Source organism: Schistocerca piceifrons, chromosome 1 (genome assembly GCF_021461385.2).
Source record: "Schistocerca piceifrons isolate TAMUIC-IGC-003096 chromosome 1, iqSchPice1.1, whole genome shotgun sequence".
Taxonomy (NCBI): Eukaryota; Metazoa; Arthropoda; class Insecta; order Orthoptera; family Acrididae; genus Schistocerca; species Schistocerca piceifrons.
In genome coordinates, this window is record NC_060138.1 from 768,941,301 (window position 1) to 768,962,777 (window position 21,477).

Sequence of the window (21,477 nt, forward strand, 5' to 3'; positions counted from 1 at the left end):
CAACTGTTTCCCTTAAACTCAGATAAATATGCTGTTTCCGCAGGTCTCACAAAGTGCACTCCAAACAAAGAACGTGCATCCATAGTTATTAACAAAAATCGCCTCGTGCACTTACCACTACACCAAATCTGTAGGTAGTAGGCGCGAGGACTTCTGACACCAAATCTGTAGGCGCCCCTGTGGTCCCGGTCGCCTACGGTGGACTGGAGGCCGAGCGCTGACCTCTCCAGTTGTCAGGATGCTAGGAAATGACTGTGGACACGTCAGAAATGCCAAAGAAATATTATTAATTCATAACACCTTTATTCCTGCCGAGTAAAATGGGGCTTGGTGATATCAACGACCTTCCCCAAGTCCTCGCTGACTCGTAGCGATGACACCAGCTCCGGGCCGCACAGTCTTGCTAGCGCAGCGCCGTGTGCTGTGACGTAGCAAAGGAATGTCCTTACTTTGTACTTTGGCCGCGCGTGGCTGGTGGCGCCCAGCTGGCCAGCCAGCTCAACTGTGGACAGCAAGCCGCTGCACACAGGAGGCTCCGGGTTGGAGTCTCGGCACTGTCGGCATGAGGGGTGTTCTCGCAGTGCGGAGTGTACTGTATCCCATCTCGTCTTCTTCCCTGCTCTTCCTAGTGGCTCATCCATGCTACAAGCGACCCAGTACACATCTAACTGCGAGTGCCTTGTTGCTATCAAAGCTGGCTTATTTAAAGGAAGCACGAGCGACGTCCTGACGTCATGCTCGTTTGTAATGAACGCATTCGTTCCACTTACACTGCATATTCATCCATCATACTCGCCCCTTAGGTGTTCTTGCAACAGAGTTACATGTTGTTACGGCAGACTTATGCGAAGTTGTGAAATGCAGTACAGCTGACGCTATACCTCTGTCTTACACTCTACGAAAGTCTCCGTCTAACACAAACCCGCGTGCTAAACAATTCTCTCTCGCCTGTTGTGTGTAACCAGTCCATTGCCCCTGCGTGATGACACATTCCATACATGTGCAATCCTCTTACCTCTTGGCTAACCTACTGCCTCTGGCTCTCGGCATAGGCAACGAAACTTTGACAATATTCCACGTTTCCAACTCTTTACTATTCCGCGACATTACAGATAAGTTATTGCATGCCATGACAATTAGCCAGTGCATATTGTCTGATGGATTTGGTGCTTCACAATGGACTACATCTTTCAGTGCTCCCCAAAGAAAGAAATCAAGATAAGTCAAATTGAGAGAGTTGGCCAGCCATTGTACTACAGCATTCCATCCTATCTAGCGGTCAGGAATCTTTTCATTCAGTAATAGTGTTGCAAAATAGAAAGAGTGAGCTGGGCAGCAGTCATGTTGAAACCACATAGATTGTCTCTTCTAGAACAACAGAATGCTCGCAAAAAGTGTTTGTACACATTTCTATTTAACTCCTCTGGAATGAAGTGAGGTCCCACAATGGAATTTCGTATGATGCTGCACCAAATGTTTACACTCCATGGTCATTGGTATTGTTCCTGATGAAGTGAGCATGGACTTTCAGCTGCCCAGTAATGCATGTTATGTAAATTCACTGAACTGTTGTTCGTAAACATTGCTTCGTTGGTAAACAGCACCTGCTGGAAAAATGTAGTACCGTCTCCCAGGTGCTGCAGAGCAAACCGACAAAATACAGTGTTTGAAATCACATTCTCAGAGTGGCTGATGTAGTGACACATGATAAGAATGGAATTTATGTCGATGAAAGATTCAAATTACCCTCTTCTGGTTGACACTACGTTCCTTAAAAATACATCACCATGCAGATTGATAAGCATCATTGCCAGAATAGTTTCCTCTAGTGCTCTGTCAGTTGCATTCTTCGTCCTCGTCTTCTGACATTGAAGCTGTCTGTCTCCACTAGTGATCTAATAAGTCATGCGACAACTGGCACAATGGATGGCAATGAGCATGATAGTCATCCCCATACCACCGCACCATTTCAACAGCATTTCTGTGCAAATCACTGTATAAAAGTAGCACATCTAACTTCTCATTGGTGTGCATGTCTGCTTGCAAGGAATGTTGATACAGAAATATCTGCTGATAGACAACATTGTTCCTGCTAGTTCTCCAGTGGGGCAAGTAAACAGTCAAAATGCTTGATAGAATGATGTAACCTAGCATGAGCATGTTTACAACACAATAGCAGATTCTGGCTGACCTTCCTTACAATTTTAGAATATTTCTCTGATTATTGTGTGAAGAGTTACAACCTCAAAATGAACAAGTGTTGTATCACTATACTTATATTTTCAAGTGCTTCGGATGCCAGTAAAAAAGGTATATCATTTTATACAATAAATCATACTTACTTCAAAATCTTAATCGATACAAAAGTTAAGAGTTTATCATGTAACAAAACTACATGCCCCTTGCGTACTATCATTTGCTGAAACCTCATTTCGACATCAGAAGCTGTTCCTGAAATAAAAGGGGTGTATCTCATGTGACTAGCCCTGTATAATGTGCAGAATTCATAAAACAAGATGCGTATGTGAGAAAGAGATGATAGCTTAATGAGTATTGTCATTGTCATTAACCCTTTGCACTCCATCCCTGTGCAATCTTATTTAAATCGTTTCTGCCTGGGCTGTGAGTGCACCACAGACAGTTGCACAAGTCTTTATGTGAAAACAGATGGGTTACACATTGAAACAAAAAGTGTACTTTCATTCAAATATACACTGACGGGGAAAAAATCACAACACCAAAAATATTTAATTTAGGGTAATGAAATTTCAGGAATACATTTGTCTAGTTAAACATGTTTAAGTGATTAACATTACAGGATCACAGGTTAATGTAAGTGTGAGATAAGCTGTTACAAATCTGAAATACTGGTACATTAATAACCAGTGTAACTGCCAGAATGTTGCATGCAGACATGGATGCATTGTGTTGTACAGGTGCTGGATGTCAGTTTGTGAGATGGAGTTCCACCCTGTTGCATTCGGTTGAACAAAACAGGGTTGGTTAATGCTGTTTGTGGGTGATGCTAGAGTTGTCATCCGATGGTGTCCCATATGTGCTTGATTGGAGACAGATCTGGGGATAAGGCAGGCCAAGGCAATCTGACAGCACTCTGTAGAGTGTGTTGGGTTACAACAGTGGTATGTGGGCGAATGTTATCCTGTTGAAAGCCACCCCCTCAAATGCTGTTAATGAACTGCAGCACAAAAGTTCGAATCACCAGATTGATGTACAAATAAGCAGTCAGGGTGCATGGGATACCCATGAGAGTTCTGCTCTCATACGAAATTGCAACCCAGACCATAACTCCAGGTGTAGGTCCAGTGTGTCTAGTATGCAATGTGTTTTCACTTGAAACTGCTGAAGTCGCAAATGGTGGTGGTTTGGGGTCAACGGAATGCATACTACAGGGTATGTGGCTCAGAGCTGTCCCTGAAGTAATCAATTTGTGACAGTTTTTTGTGTCAGTGTGGTGCCAACTGCTGCTCAAATTGCTGCTACAGTTGTAGTATGATGCACTAGAGCCATACACAGAGCACAATGGTCTTTTTCTTAGTAATGCCACGTGGCTATCTAAGCGTGGTCTTCTTGTGACTGAACAGTCTCATGACCTTGTGAGTTAATGAGCATTTCACTCTCAATTAAGTATATGGCCAAAAGAGTCAGCCTTCAGGAATTGTGAAATGAACCCTGTTGTCCAGGACCATGTGTCATAAAGAGCACAGATTTGCCACAAGATGGGGAAATACACAGACGTCTCTTGTGCTGAATGAGGTCCAAGCACTGTAGTGTGCGAATGAGACAGATGAGAACCTACATCATAGGGAAACCCCGTAGAAGCTGTTTGTGGCAAGGGAGATGTAATAATCTTAAATTTGGCAGACTGAAGATCGGCAATAAAGAGTAGCATTTATGAAAACTATTTAATTCTGTAGTAATTCAGGGAATGAAGCCACAGTAATTTTAAGCTACCATCCTTCATAAATTTTCATGGTGATGCCAATAAAACTTGAATATTGATCATATCTATAATAATTTAGGATTTACTGTTAAAGTGTAATTAACAAGTCTTGCAAAAAAGACCTGAATGCTAAAATCTGAACGCTTTGGTTGATCTTAACAATCAACATTTCATATAGGAGCACATCATTAAAATGACAAATGTTTTAAATATCAACTCTGTAACTTTATTTCTTTAAAAGATATAGTAAATTTAAATTATCAGTATTTTGAGTTAAGCATGAGATCATCATTTCCTCCACACAAAACACATTGAACGATGACAGCATGACACCTTATTGAATCATTGGGTTACAGAATATTTGTTGTAAAGTTTAGTGCATAATAGTTACTTTTGTTCTTTATTTATTTATTTATCAGAAGGCATAGCGGTGCAAGGCTGCTGGCTTTGACATCCAAAGCTAAGAAGGAAATTGTAATGGTTTTATGTAAAAGAATGTAATATTTATTATGTAATGGATATTATTGTTACTTTAGTTAGAATGTGAAAGTGATTATTTAAATATGTTAAAATGTAGAATAAGCAGTAGCCAATCAGATGGATGGCGTCACGAAAGGGAACTGCCCTAGTCAGTTGAGCGAGTATGTTAGGCGCACGGGAAACGCAGCCGGGAGACAGGCAGAGGGACAGTGCTGGTGGAGACGTGAAAGCAGATGGTCGGTCTTCAGGTAGCTAGGAAGTAAAATGACGTAGAAACGTATCTGTTGTGTGATATCATGGGACTTAGTCTCTGAGCAGTGAGCAGCTGCGCGCCTGGTGTGAACTCTTAACTTTTCGCATAAATAACAAGGTGGATTATTGGACTTACGTTTCAAGGTTGAGATTGTGAATGATCAAACTGTCTCAAATGAATATGTGCTCGAGTGTAACAGTAATTCTAAATACGACCACTTTTGCTATTAGTTTGCTTTCTGAATAAACATTATTCTAACCAAATCACAACTGTGTGGCCCACATCATTTATTGGTCATTAATTTAGCTCCCAAAATTATTATTACTGTTATTACATGTTATATTAACATTGTATGTTTCATACAAATTTGCCAGCAGCCAGAAAATTTAACAAAAGTGTCACAAGTGCCTAATTTAGGGCGTGTAATGTGACATGTGTGGTTCAACCACTTGGCAAGTTTGAGCCAAGACATTTCGACAAAGAGGAACTGCATGTGAGCCCAAACATATTTGGGATGTTAGCTCGCAACCTTCACTGCCAGCAATCATGTACGTTGGCTACATTCCTACCAAGTCTTTCTGCAGAACTGCAGAAGAAACATCCAGCTTCATGTAGCCCTTTACGCAAGCTTGTTCAAACTCAGGGGTGTTAATAATGTCCTTGTCAATTCAAAGGCATTCTTGACTAACATCAACTCACCATGTACAATCTCTAAGGTACATAATGCTCATGACAGTATAGTGTCTATTTAAAACAAACCTGATTTGCATCCTCAAAGTGGCGCTTCTAGCACCACTCTTAAGTGACCGGCGCTAGATCAGAATGGACATCAACTTTCAGGTGTAGAAACATGCCTACCAACTTTTGTTTATGTTGCACAATTCCTTCTTGGTGTTGTGATTTTTGTTTTTGCCTTCAGTGTATTTACATAAGCATTACAATACATAACTTTGATATTTTGTGAAACATTCTTCAGACTGGAGAGTTGGGTTTTGTTAGAATGTTTAGCAGTAATACATATTTTATGCCTCCCACCTTTCTTTTTTCTGTCTGAACACATTGCACAATTCCTATTCTTGTTCCCATGAAGCTAATCAATTATGTGAAATTATTTAAGCTTCCTCGTTATCAGAAGTTGAAAGATGTCTTTTCTGACTTATCTTCTTTCTTCACCAAGTTTCTTATAACACTTTTACAAAATTCTTTGTGGGACAGTATTGTCAAATTTTTGGATTTATTTTATTTATTTTTAAGTTTTTATTTCTCCCACCCTCCAATGTGATTCTTGTATAGCAAATAGCTGTTTCCATATCCTACCTCCAACAAACAGAAGTACAATTTTCATTACCACTTGAGACTTTTCATTATAATCCATAAGTGGAAATAATATGATGAGATTGATCAGCTCTGCCCTTCTTTGAAGTATAATCAGTAATCACATTGGTTTTATTATTTGTTCCATTTCCTTTCTGTTCCTCTTTTCTGTAAGTGGGGCTGAATTATTTGCCTTTGTACAAAGCATGAGAACAGTTCACGTGTCCTGCCATGCCAGAACCATCATATTGTTATTGTGGAAGCATTTTATTTCATGCTTCTTTAAATATAGAATTCCTTTCTTGATGGCAGCTGGAAGATTCTTGTGATTGGCCTGGATTGTGCCTGTGAGGTGCATGTTATGTTTCAATAGTTCTTCAGCTAATATGACACTTATGATATATAAAAATGGTCAAGGTACAAATGATACCATGATTGCCCTGTAGTATTTCTTATGTTATCCAGCAATTGGAGAATTATTCCTCCAGAATAGTTAAAGTGTTGATGAACCTATGACTCTGTTGTTGTAGCACCAAAATTAGGTATCAGACTGCAGAGATAACCTTTTGATGAATCTAAAATTTTATAACTTCTGAATCCCTATTTTGTTGGTTTTTGAGGATTGTACATTTTGTGTAACATAGGACCTTTAAACAATACTGTAGATTTTTCCGCAGCTGGATACTTATATGATCTATAAATGTTGAGAAACCTGCCAGTATTATCAAGTTTTTGGGTTTATTTTATTAATTAATTAATTAATTTTTAACTTTTCACCCCCCCCCCCCCCCTCCTGCCGCAAGGTGACTCACTTTACTCGTTTACTCAGACTTGACTGAACGTGAGTGTTGAAATTTGAAGCACCCTCTGGATTAGAGACATGAAACATTCAGAAAATCTGCATGAATCGTACGTGACTAAAGTAGTCAGAAAAGAAGGCAAATGATTGTAACAAGTCTCTTGAAAAAATATGCTGCAAGTTTTTACAGTCTTGTAACACCATGAAGCATTTCATTTTTGCCATGGTGACATTCCTCCAGCCTACCTTGCAGATTGTTGTGGAAGTGATGTCACACCCCATATTTTTACTGTAATATACATGTTTGTTTCAGCTGCTGATTGTTGATACAGGTTGTTTGTAAAAATTAAACAAAAGGAACCAACTGGTGATGATGGAACATTACTAGTTTCACTGATTTTTTAAACATCGAAAAGAAAATCTGCAAATTCAGTCATTGTCACTCCATATTCACCGTGAATCTTCACCTGGATCAGTAGAAACATGAATATTTTCACTGTTTTTGTCATCATTTTCAAGCAAATTGTTTACACATGAATTAATATCATCATCAAAATAATTGTTTCTCTTGTTTTCTGTTAGAGATTCCTGTAAAAGCTCTACAATCTCTTCCTCAGAAATGGCTGTACATGAAGGGCTAATCATTTTCCGCGTGCTAACTTGAACATAATAATTACCACCTTTCTCTCAGCACATCTGCTGCAGTTCGACACGAAGTTTACACAGGGCTTGTTAGATAGCAGTACTATTCAGCATTCATGCCAGTACAGTCAGATTTGGGTATGGAGCATAAGGGAGCTACCCGAAAAATCATGACAAATGTGAGGCAAGACATCAGAGAGGAAAACAAAATTCACAGTGTTGAATGCCACTTGCCATTGGAGTGGCAAGGGTCAAGTGTACAAAAGTTTCAAATTGTTTCAAAGAAAATAGTGTGATGTGTTCTAATACTAGTACATTTCTTTCATCTGATATTTCCGCTGTATCATTTGTCTTCTGATTGTGTAGCTTAATGCAACCACATTGGCAGTGATGTTTGTTTGATGAGTTGCTTTCCTGAATTATTTAACTTCAGTTAGGAAAATTCTCTCAGCATTGGGTAGATTATTTTACCATTCACTTCGCTACATCATGCGTAATGCATATTTTATATTTACTAGATAGTTCCTATACTTTATGTTTCAAATAAAGCTTAATGCCTCATATGGACAGGCTTTAACTGAATCTTTTTTTTATTGGAGAGGAGTGTGTGAAACTCCTAATGAATATAGCAGCAAAAATCCTCATATGAAGTTCCCTTTTTATTATTTTTTCCCTTTTAAGTAAGATTTCCATGGTACAAAATAAATAACTGCTCAGTCATAAAATGAGGGCAGTAAGCTAGATTTGTGTTCAAATATTAGCCTACAAAATAAAATCACCCTCTCTGGTCTTGAATAGATGGAAAATAGCCTGACATAGTAATAAAAGTCTCTGAGTTCTAGTTAAAGCAAAATTACTAATGAAACATAGATCACCAGACAATCTTGTGGTTTTGTGAGCTGACCTGTTGCCAACTAATCGTGATAGTTATGTTAAAATTGTAAGCTTGTCCCCTCACAAATAACTACCACGGTTTCATGGCTATTACATTATGTGCTGATGTTGATAACAACTCACATGATGAATTATGGGAACTGAATATGTCGAATGATGGGTTTGTTGTCAGCAGCAAACGAAAATGCTCATTCAAAATTTGCTATGGTTCATAAATAAATTTAGATGGTGTTTTGTTCTATTAGGTTAGAATTTAAATATATCATTAGAATTTTCAACAAAATCAAATCATATACCGGTATACACAAGTAAGTTATTGTGATTATGAACATATATATTGAACTATACTACACATCAGTCTATTTCACCAATTGTATTTTGATGTGGAGATTCTGTGGCTTTGCCATCTGACAAGCACATTGTCCCATTCCAACCTAATCAAGGTCTTGTGCTTTGCTATAGGTAAGTGTGTCACCATATCTAGTTTTTTTCTGGTTAGCAGAGGAATACAAAAATCAGTAACCTACCTTAAAACTCATAATAATCAGACCAGTGAAAATTATTGTGGCACTCTCCATATGGAAAACAAATGTAATCTGTGGTGTCTTGCCCCACTTGTTGCTAATAGGGTGCCTACAGGATGCAGTACTCTCGGAATGCTATACAACAATTCAATCAAATAACATTAGTAGTTTTATTCCCAGAAAGCAAATTGACAATTACTTAACTCGTCTATAGCAAATGTTGCTAGCGAGAGGTGACATGAAAACGATAGTGTCTGATTGTGAAGCACTAAAGACATTGCAGGCTCGGGCCGATCTAAGCGGCCGAGGCTAGCAGGAGCTGCGTATATATTCACTTGCTGCAGGAGGCACGTGTGGTGCGACGCAGTCCGATTCTGTGCACCATTAGCCACCCTTTCATCAGCAGCACCTTCTCTGCTCCTGCATGCCGTCTCTTTGTTCCAGTGTTTGTGGTTGTGCCAGAACATTCCTCCCCCCCCCCCCCCCAAAAGCGACAGACCATCATCATGTATTCAGTGTGACAAGGGCAGGGGATGTGACAATGGCAGGGGATGCAGGAGGGTGAATGCCTCTGATGGGCTGGAAGCTGTAGCTACAGGGGATGACCGGCTTCCGGCCATACCCCGCCATCCAGACTGCACTCTGGTGGAAACATCCCCTGGAAAATGAACAGAAAGTTACGCATGCACCCCCTGCCGCCATGAACCAGATGAAGGCAGCAACAGCTGCGATGTGGGCAGGTCCATCTCCATGGGTAGGATGAAAGGTGGCAGAGGAGGCAAAGGCTCCGTCTCATTCAGGTCATCCCGTGGTGTAGTGCTGACACCCTCCGGCAGCTGCTGTGACCACACTGTCCTCTGCTCTGAATCTGTGAATCGGGGGGGGGGGGGACTGAAAGTACATGACAGAGGCGAAGTTGACTTTGATGGTGGCGATGCAAACCATCTGGACCTGAAACAAGATACATGCAAGCACCAAGTCGACAGACAATCTCGCCTTACGCCCACCGTCTGCTGCTGCTAAAAACCCTGTAAAAGACAATATCATGTGGCATGAAGTGATACTTGCAGCCTTCCTGTTGCACTGGGTGCTAAGGAGGATGGAGCAGGAGGAGCAGTGTGCAATGGCAGCGGCCGTAAAGCAATTCCCCCAGTGATGGTCCATCTTGTGGGTGTGAATGATAGGAGGCAAGAAACAGCTGCAATGCTTGATCCCTGATGAGTGCAGAGTGAAGCTTGGCGCTTTGCTGCTTGAATGCTCTGACAAAACGTTCAGCTTTGCTGTTTGACTGTGGGTGGAATGGTGCACTACATAGATGCTGTCTGCCATTACGTTCACAGAATGATTGAAATTCATGTGACGTGAACTGAGGTCCATTGTCTGACACTATTACTTCAAGTAAACCTTCTAGGCAAAAAGTCGAAGACAACACCTGAGTTGTGCTTTATGTTGTTGTTGAGTTCATGGGCACAGCAAAAGGAAACTTGCTATATGAGTCAACCACAATTAACCAGTGAGTGTTCCAAAAGGGGCCCGCAAAATCTATGTACACAAGTTGTCATGACGATTGCAACTCAGGCCAATCAGAGAACTCTTGTGGTGGAACAGACATATTTGCTGCATATGTGTGGCACTGTGAGTCATCTGTTCAACTTGGGCATCAATTCCCTGCCAAGTACAGTGTTAACGCACTTCCTGTTTCATACGAACAATCCCCCAGTGTCCTTGGTGAAGTAACTGCAACACTTCCTTTAGCAAAACTTTAGGGATCAATACATGTGACTATTCATTGTCATTTTGAACAAGAATCACACCGTTTTGTACAGTGAGGCTATGCTGATATGCAAAGTATCAGTGCACTACAGAGTTCTTTATGCTATTCAATGAGTAAGGCCAAGATGTGCAAATATAACTGAGCAAAATGTTCACATCTGGATCAGCTTCCATGGCCTGTGCAATTTTCTTATAGGTCAGTGGAAAAGCCTGAAGCAATTCAGAATCTTGACCGTCAATGTGATAACAAGACGCAGCAGAAGCATCAAAGTCCATGTCAGGGCCAATCAGAAGGCGTGAAAGTGTGTCCGCATTACCTCGTTGAGCTGTCAGGCAATACACAATCTTGTACTGGTATTGAAACAACAACAAAGCCCATCTTTGCAATTTTTGGGCAGTTCATGCAGGAACTGGTTTTGTCAGATGAAACAATGACTGCAATGGCTTGTGATCCATTACTAAGTAGAATTTTCTACCATACAAATAGTGGGGGAATTTTGTGATACCATACACAATAGCCAATGCCTCTTTTTCAATTTGTGAATAGTTACACTGAGCTTTGGATAACACTTTTGATGTGAAAGCAATAGCTCTGTCTTTATCACCAATTCTGTGCAAAAGCACTGCACCTAATCTGTAAAAGAATTAAGGCACCTACACATAAAAAAAGTCTGTGGCCGGCAGACACAGAGTTCCGTGATAAGACTCGTCGCCAGTTGTGGTGCCTTGCCCCACTCATTGCTAATAGGGTGCCCAAGGGAAGAAGCATTCTCAGAAAGCTATACAACAATTCAGTCAAATAACATTAGTAGTTTTATTCCCAGAAAGCAAATTGACAATTACTTAACTTGACTATAGCAAATGTCACTAGCGAAAGGCCACATGAAAACAATACAGTCTGATTGTGAAGCTCTAAACACGTTGCAGACTCGGGCCAATCTAAGTGCCCGAGGCTAGCAGGAGCTGTGTATATATTTACTTGCTGCAGAGGGCACGCCTGGTGCGGCGCAGTCTGATTCCACGCACCATTAGCTGCCCTTTCTTAACCGACTTCTCTGCTCTTGCATGCTGCCTCTTCATTCTGGCATTTGTGGTTATGCCAGAACATAATCAGTTCACATCTTTCATTGAAATAAACCATTAGATTCAGCAATCCTCATTTGCACCATATACTGTCACCCAATCTTCATGCAATGCAAGAGCCGTGGCAGCGTAATTGCACTTCAGCCACCAGTTTGGTCCATGGGTGAGTCATTGTCACTTTGTATTCTGGTTCTTATCTTTGATCATTGTCTGATATTATTGGCTAGCTGTTTTCTCAACCCTTCTGTACTCTGTAAGCTACACATCAAACAAAATATAAAGCATTTTGTGTGAAATGTGGTTTAGTTTCTCATACACTTAAATTTGCTTTTGTATGTTCCTATGCCATTAAATCTGTACAGCCCATCTTCAACACTCTTGATGTTCCTCTTCATGACTAAATTGTTTTGCTAATGTTTTTCTTCTAAGAAGTGAATTATTTGTTGGTATAATTTCTTCCCCAGTAATGTTACATTTCAAAACAATAATGGTGGCCCAAATCTCAGCTACATGGGACAGTGACTGGCATGTAATGTCACATTTGAAAATCTGTAAAGAAGTGTTTTACATTGTGCATTTGACTCACAGCACCATAAAAATTTTCCAGATGGGAAGTATTTGTGGTTGTTGTATCAAAGATAGTTGGGAAGACTGCGCATCACTGGGCATCCAAATTGAAATGAAGATTTCTTCATGCATTGACCGAGATGACACAGTGGTTAAGCTGTTTGGCCATATATTCAGGAGGAATGGATTTCAAATCCCTGTCTGACCACTAAGTTATTTCATTCAAAAAGTGTTCAATCCAAGCTTTTGCTACATCTATAATAAATGAATATCTCCGTGTTGATCAAATGTTAAACACAAAAATTCTTCTTTTCTTCTCCACATATTGCTGTAATGTCTACTTACGAATACTAGGCCATTGGGCACACAGCATTTTGATGACAGTTCCTGTGCACAGTGAAGAAAGAATCCACTCAGACATAAGGCCGACCGATGGCTTTTTGAACTTGTCAGAAGGAGTGAGTCTGTGAGCCCTTCTAAAAATCTGTCAGGATAGTGTTTTTAGAGATAGTCCTTAAAGGGCTTGTTTACAATGGCATCTAGCACTTGCTGTTTTGAAGTCCTACATCCAGGTATAATGAATAGGTCTATGCTCAGTGCAGCAACTCTGTTCTTTACTTCAGGTATGCAATGACCATAGAAGTCATCCAACACTAGGTTAGCTCCCTTACTGAGCAAGGTCTGTGGCACTAACCATTAGTTAGCCAAGCCATCAATAATTCTGTTGTCATGCACATTTTCTTGGCAAAAACCAGTAAGCAGTAGGAAAAATATTCTTAGCCTAAGTTTTAACTTACAAACAACATGGAGGGGCCAGCTTTTCTGCCTATTCTGTGACTTAAAACATCACAGTAACGTTAGTTCTTCATTTCCTGTTATTCTTTATGAGATACTTTTTGCTCCTTTATAGTCACCGGTAATATTGCTTGGTATATCCTGGATGGTGGGGTTGTCTTTGCTCCTTTATAGTCACTTGTAATGTTGCTTGGTATATCCCGAATGATGGGCTTCCCTTTGGTGTTACTGACTTGGTGTAGAGGGTAAGAGTATTGCAGCTGTATTTGGATTCCACACATCTGGAAGTTGACAAGTCTGTTGGTAAAATCTTTTGGCGACCCCTGTACTAGTGAAGTAATTTGTTGGATAGCGTGGCCACTCTACACCTCAACCTGTAGCATCAACAGATACGCATATGGAATTCTGTGGGTGATACAAGGGTGGTTTGAAAAGTTCTCGGAACGGAATAGAAAAAAGGACTTACATCACTGAAACTTTTTTAATTTTTCAATGTAGTCTCCTTGTAGATTAATGCACTTGATCCAACGATGTTCCAGTGTCTTGATCCCATCTCGAAAATGACTTTCCTCTTTGTTTGAAGTGAATCTTCGTCCACCAAGAAAAATTTTCAGTTTTGGGGAGAGATGGAAGTCTGATGGAGCCAATTAAGGTGAATAACCAGGTGTGGCAACAATTTGTACCTCAGTTCGTGTAATTTTGCCATAGCGACGGCATGTGTGTGGGCGCGCATTCTCTTGATGGAAGATGACTTACTTCCTTGATAAACGTGGCCTTTTTTTGCGTCTCTTTTGTTGCAATTTGTCCAGGAGGTTATAGTATTTTCCAGTAACTGTGGGGAGATAATCTACAAATAGAATCCCCCTTGCATCCAAGAACACTGATGCCATGACCTTTCCCACTGAAGAAATTGTCTGCTTTCTTTGGTGGTGAAGAATCAGCATGTTTCCACTGCTGTGACTGTTGTTTTGTCTCTGGGGTACAGTAGTGCACTCAAGTTTCATCTGTGATCACAAACCAGGCAAAAAATCTTGTTCGTTTCTCCTAAAACAGACCAAACATTGTTCTGATATGTTCATTCTCATGAATTTTTGATCCAGCGTCAAGAGTCGTGGCACCCATTTTGCAGATAATATTTTCATTCCAGAATGAGATTTTCACTCTGCAGCGGAGTGTGCGCTGATATGAAACTTCCTGGCAGATTTAAACTGTGTGCCCGACCGACACTCCGCTGCAGAGTGAAAATCTCATTCTGGAAACATCCCCCAGGCTGTGGCTAAGCCATGTCTCCGCAATATCCTTTCTTTCAGGAGTGCTAGTTCTGCAAGGTTCGCAGGAGAGCTTCTGTAAAGTTTGGAAGGTAGGAGACGAGGTACTGGCAGAAGTAAAGCTGTGAGTACCGGCCGTGAGTCATGCTTCGGTAGCTCAGTTGGTAGAGCACTTGCCCGCGAAAGGCAAAGGTCCCGAGTTCGAGTCTCGGTCGGGCACACAGTTTTAATCCGCCAGGAAGTTTCATATCAGCGCACACTCCGCTGCAGAGTGAAAATCTCATTCTGGAAACATCCCCCAGGCTGTGGCTAAGCCATGTCTCCGCAATATCCTTTCTTTCAGGAGTGCTACTTCTGCAAGGTTCGCAGGAGAGCTTCTGTAAAGTTTGGAAGGTAGGAGACGAGGTACTGGCAGAAGTAAAGCTGTGAGTACCGGGCGTGAGTCATGCTTCGGTAGCTCAGTTGGTAGAGCACTTGCCCGCGAAAGGCAAAGGTGCCGAGTTCGAGTCTCGGTCGGGCACACAGTTTTAATCTGCCAGGAAGTTTCAATATTTTCATTTCTAATTCTTCAGTTAAAAAGTCACATACCCTTTCAGATGACATCTGACAATCGTGAGCAATTTCACGCACTTTCAATTGGCGATCCTCCGTGACCATTTTGTGCAGTTTTGCAATGATTTCTGGAGTAGTGACACATTTTGGCCGACCACTGTGCAGATCGTCATCTAAGCTCTCCCAACCAAATTTAAATTCATTTGTCCATTTGGCAACAGTTGAATATGAAGGAGCAGAGTCTCCCAGTGTATTCTGGAAATCAGCATGAATGTCCTTTGCTTTCATACCTTTCTTTATGAAGTACTTAATCACTGCTCGAATCTCAATTTTTTCCATCTTTGCAAATCACTACGCGAGAACAATAACAGAGCCGCTCTACAGCTTTCTTCCAAGACCACTGACACTGCACATGTTTACAGGCAACAGTCCAATGAATATTTTGTGGTTGTGTAGGATGTTACGTCTTTGTATCGTTGCATCATACAGTTTTAAAAGTTTTGTTATAATGGAAACAAATGACCCAAGAGGATAAAAATGTTACGGCACTTCATTGGGTCATCAAAAACGAAAGTGTAAGGCTGAAACAGACAAAGCTGCAAAAAGGGACGACATTGTTAATCAATGTGTCACTCGCAACATAAACAGTATCTGGGGAGTCAGAAGGATGTGGAGATGACATTGGGGCTATAATAATTGATAATGAGCACAGTCAGGATTCTCAGATACAATGTACGTCTTTACCTGGATGGTTTCACTTATAACTTATTAAGGTTGTTTTGGTGTAGTACTGAAGAACGATCCTCTGGTTCAAAAATTAGTGCAGTTTTTCAAAATTTTGCAGATGTCGATATGCAAGAGAGACATTGTTTAGAAGCATCTGTGGCATCAGTGACGCAGAGATGGAACCACGTTGATCTAGAGAGAGAGGTCAGTAAAGCCCGTTTTACATGAGTGACTTTCTGGTCAAAATCGACTAGTCGAAGAGCGTGCACCTTTTGTACGTGTGTGTAAATCAGCAGTCAACCACCTCAGTAGTGTGTCAGTGACGTCAGTAATCTATAGATTCTGCTAAGTGTGGAGTTCAAAATTTCCGAGTACAGTAGGACATTGATAATCCGGCTTGCTTGGCGATCTGTAAATACCAGATTATCAAATACAGCGGACTATCAATGCTACGTTTAAAAAACTGGTTTAAAAAGGGATATAAAATAAGTCTAATGCTCCAAGTTTTAGAAAAATTCAATAGATATTAATAATTTTTGTGTGCCAGTTAAGAAATAAAATAACCACCACTGAACTGAAAAGTTCAGGAAAAAGCTAATTAATAAAAATTGATACCAAGAATTTGGTGTAGTATAATTGTCTTTAGTAATAGTACAGATATCTGACGTTGTAGACGGTGTGGAGTATGTGGGACTGGTAACTGCCACTGATGGTTCAGCTGAAATTTTCATCTCAGCCCTCTGGAACGTTATAGAAATGCTAGCTAGTTTATTGGATTGATCTCTTTCTTGACAAAAATTATTTTGCATGATATGCAGAATCAGAACTTCAGAAGCATTGTATTGTCTGCTACTCTCAGTGAATTTCACAAAGGTGTTTAAGACACCTGAAGCCTCAGCCCTAGAGAAGCGAGCTGTAGGCGTTCCTTCTTCTGGTCACAGTCTCTGGTGACCCCTATGGGTTGAAAGCGCTTTGTAATATCACGTCGTCAGTCACTTCTTCAATGGCTATACTTTTGTCAATTGAGACGCAACAGTCCATTGAAACCCATTTAAAACACGTATTTTTCAATCCAGTTTGAAATAAACAGGAATCACTGATGTAAACAAAATATAGTGGTCTAGGTAAAACTATATGTATAAAATTGTTACAATGACACTGGTTACTAAATTATAATTGTATTGAAGTATATAGGTCCTTTAATTGGTAGAAATATTTAGAATTAACGTAATTAGGTGAAATCTGGAACAAATGATGTAGTACAACGGTCAAAGTCATTTCTTTGAAACTGAGATGGATTTGTGTCAAAACAGTATTTAAATTAAAGTCTGTGGTATTTAAAGGAAAAACCAGCTGAGAGAATCAAAATTGATTAGAAGATTAAAATGTAATTAGCGAAAATGTTGTAAGTGGTGTGTAAACATAGCTAGTTCTTTAGGTGTTTTGTCAATAATAAATAAAAGACCTATTTTGCTACATTCAGTGGGAGACTTGGAAACATATACATTGGTAGGAACATTTTCCAAACCAATTATCTTTTGAATTTAATTAAAAAAGTAAAAATATTGTTAATACTTCATATTTTGAGCATTTGTACACTCTTAAAATGTTATACGCTTGAAAATTCATTTATGTATTTGCTCTATAAGAGCTAGTGTAACTGTTGAAATGAGTCATTAATTTTGAGGTAAAAGTTTTAATTGTAATTTTATTAAAAAAACCATTTATAGCAATACTGAGGATTGTTTGGAATTGTATATAAAAGGGGCAGCCATGTTGGCACAAAAAGAAGGCAGTGCTTTATGATCATTCGATGGAGTAAAAACGTCAGTATCTTATAAATTTTGTGCAAGAAGCATGTAATTGCTTATGTGAGTAGTTATGTAAATTCGTGCAGTAAGCATGTCAGATTTGCCAAATTGTATGGAATATGTAATAAGACTGATCTATCATTACACCTGTGTACATGAAAAGGTTAAAAACTAGGTGATATAAAAAAAAGTTCTGAAACAATGTTCAATTTAGTCATTCTTGGCATAAAACACCAAGTTACAGTGGACACACAGTAACTCAGTGACTGTTGCAGCAGTGGATAGACAAAAAGGACCAAATGAGTACAGCCCCCAATATTATATGAATTTTAACATTTAATTTTGCAGTATTTTGTTTGACAATTCGTTTTTTGAGATGTAGTGAAGTTGCATTATTAGCAAATAGTAGTCGAAGTGGAAGACCCCGGCAGGCGGAAAATTTCACATAATGGCAGTCAGTTCATATACTACTTCTTATCACTTGTATAATTTCAGGGCGATCAGTTGCCGAATCATCATCATTTACATGGCTTTCCATCTCGGCTTCTTCGACCAGTTCAGGCCATAGTTTTCTCTAGGCCCCGTGCAATGTTGTATTTTTCACAGAGGTTCAAGCAACTGCAGCTGTGAATCTAGCGTGTTTAATGTTAAAATTGTACTGGAACTCTTTGATGCTTGAATGTGAGTTGAGCAGTTTTTGTACAAACGTACCTCAGTACCGGCACCTGAAATTTTGTGTTCTTGGTTCAAAGGTTGGATTAGTGATGTAACATTGGCAGGAAGAAATGTGCAATAAATGTTACCTGACACACGCTCTGATTCCTGGGGGTGAGCTCGGCAGTTGTTCAAAATGCGAACTTCTCTAGAATTTGTTGGTGATCGTATTTTCTCGAAATTTTCTTTCACAGCTGGAATGATTTGGTGAAGAAATCAGTCCTTGAACATCTCAGCTGTCGTCCAAGTATGTGCACATAGATACCCGGCATATGTGAAGTCACTGATGACAGTGCCACTAAAGCAGAGTAATTAAATATGGTTTTCCCATGGAGGTAAATCTATTCATACCTCCATGGGTTTTCCAAAACTCCTTCCCCAAAGAAGACGAAGTAAATATTCCTGCATTCCAATCAAAAACAACTGCCAATATGAGAAACACAGAAGTAGATAACCCCGATGTAGCAAAGCAGCTAAAATCACTTAGTAAAGGTTGTATACCAGTTGGGTTCCTTTCAGAGTACGCTGTTACAATAGCTCCATATTTAGCAATCGTATACAACCACTCGTTCCCAGAAATATACGTACCTAAAGATTGGAAAATTGCTCAAGTCACGCCAATACCCAAAAACGGAAGTAGGAGTAATCCGCTGAATTATAGGCCCATATCACTAACGTCGATTTGTAGTAGGGTATTGGAACATATACTGCATTCGAACATTTTGAAGTACTTTGAAGAAAACGATTCATTGGCACATAGTCAGCGCAGATTCAGAAAATATCGTTCTTGTGAAACACAACTATCTGTTTATACTCAAGAAGTAATGAGTGCTATTGACAGGGGACGTCAAATTGATTCCATATTTTTAGATTTCCAGAAGGATTTCGTCACCGTTCCTCACAAGAGTCTTCTAACCAAACTGTGTGCCTATGGAATATCGCCACAGTTGTGCGACTGGACTCTCGATTTCCTGTCAGAAAGGTCACAGTTCGTAGTAAAACAGAAGTAAAATCCGGCGTTCCCCAAGGTAGTGTTATAGAACCCCTATTGTTCCTGAGCTATATTAATGACATAAGAGGCAATCTGAGTAGCCGTTGTAGATTGTTTGCAGATGATGCTGTCATTTACCGTCTTGTAAGGTCATCAGACGACCAAAACGAATTGCAAAATGATTTAGATAAGATATCTGTATGGTGCGAAAATTGGCAATTGACCCTCTGAATAAAGAAAAGTGTGGAGTTATTCACATAAGTACTAAAAGAAATCCGCTAAATTTCGATCATGCTATAAGTCACACAAACCTGGGGGCTGTAAAATCAACTAAATATAATTACAAATAATCCAAATTGGAACAATCACATAGATAAGGTTCTGGGCAGAGCAAACCAAAGACCTTGATTCATTGGCAGAACACTTAGAAGGTGCAAGAGGCCTATTAAAGAGACTGCTTACACCATGCTTGTCCTCCCTATTCTGTAGTATTGCTGTGCGCCGTGCGGTGTGAGATATGCATCAGGTGGGACTGATGGGTGACATCGAAAAACTGCAAAGAAGGGCAGCTCGTTTTGTATTATTGCGAAATAGGAATGGCAATCATTAAAACAAAGGCGTTTTTCGTTGCGACGATATCTTCTCATGAAATTTCAACACGTTATCTCTTCTGATTGCGAAAACATTCTATTGGCACCCACCTACATAGGGAGAAATCATCATCACGATAAAATAAGAGAAGTCAGGGCTCGCTCAGAAAAAATTTAAGTGCTCGTTTTTCGCGCTCGCCGTTAGAGAGTGGAACTGTAGAGAGACAGCTTGAATGTGGTTCATTGAACCCTCTGCCAGGCACTTTATTGTGAATAGCAGAGTAATACCACAGATGTAGATATGTCTCATTTTTAGACGCCTTGCCTTCTGATATTTCCCAATCACAAACAAAAGGCAGTTTATGATTGCCTGAAGCATTTCCCCACACTAAGACGATCATACGTCTTTATTCTTTTCAAAATAATTTGCACTGCACTCCTCAGCTACCTCCAGGGTTGAATTTGGCAGACACCATCATACCAGGCCAGTCTTATCAGCGTTGTAAATTTGGTTTTGAAACGTTGTTTTGTACTCATTAGCAGCAGCCTCATCAGGGGAATTAATTTCACCAGAACGTCTAGTTTGTGGGTGCCATGACGAATATTGAAATTAAGAAGCCATCCTTTCGAGAATGAAAGAACGTCATCTGTGGGCAGATCTAATTCCTCGTGAAAAAAATGGTCTTTCCAATTAACATAGACCCCGTTATTGACTTTCCCTCTGCTCTCTTTGCACCAAACCACTTATACAAAACTTCATCAAGGGTTTCCAACTTAGGTTTTCTTTTTTGAGTTTGCCTGATTTCTATGCTCTTAACTGAAGCAGATTGTGAGACAAATTTTTGAAACTGCAGTTTTCGTTTTTTAACACCATATGTGGTAGAAGATACGATATTCAGCCTAGTTTACACGACGACACTAGGTTGCAGGCCACTGCGCAACCGGCCACTGCGCATGCGCGCCGCGCGTTTGCGCAACTCGTCTGTGAAACTAAACACTTTCGGCGTGTTCCAACTTGGCGACACTAGTTGCGTGAGTTTTGTGGTTATGTGTGTTCACAGAGTGTAGACAAACTGAAATACGAAGTGGGAAACGGAGAATAATGTTCCCGTTTTGGATATCTATGCATTGCATAGGTGTTTGTGGTATTTCAGTGATGCTGATTACAAAGATAAGCAACATATTGCCGTCACGTGCGATCAGAACATAGCTAGTTCGACATTATCTGAGCTGCAGGGCAAAATTTACTAAATTAGCAGCACATATACAAGTGAATAAATAAATGTTGTTGACAGGAGGGAAGGCTACACAAATCGAGAAGCTACAGCCTTTAATGAGTATTCATCTGTATAAAACGTCGCAGCAGTGCTCCCCATTCACATACGTATGTTTGAATTTTCAAATACTGCCACTGAACAGATCTATCTTCGAGAGAGTAGTTTGCAAACCATCCTCTTCTTAATGCGGCCTGCTTCGAATAATTACTGCTGTTAATGTTAATAATCATTACTGTTAATAATTATTGGTGTTAATGAAAAAGCGTCATCACCAACTAAAACCGCATCTTATAGCATACCGAGTGTTCTCGATTGTAATGCATGCAATGTGATATGTAATTTCAGTTCTGGCGGCAGTGCGTCATACATTACAATATCTTTATTCCTTATCGCATAATTAACTCTATTTAGAAGAAACGTTAACAGTTCTGGTGACATTCTAAGATAATTAAAAAACTTCTTG

At 40.0% G+C, this 21,477-nt stretch overlaps 1 long non-coding RNA gene across 1 annotated transcript; it reads right to left on the reverse strand.

The window, feature by feature from the left end:
- Positions 1-17,758: 17,758 nt before the first annotated feature.
- Positions 17,759-18,634, reverse strand: LOC124801129. The gene is made up of 2 exons (XR_007017108.1): positions 18,246-18,634; positions 17,759-18,167 (listed from the first exon to the last, which is right to left on the reverse strand). It is a non-coding gene; the product is annotated as an uncharacterized LOC124801129 (long non-coding RNA).
- Between the last annotated feature and the right edge of the window lie 2,843 nt (positions 18,635-21,477).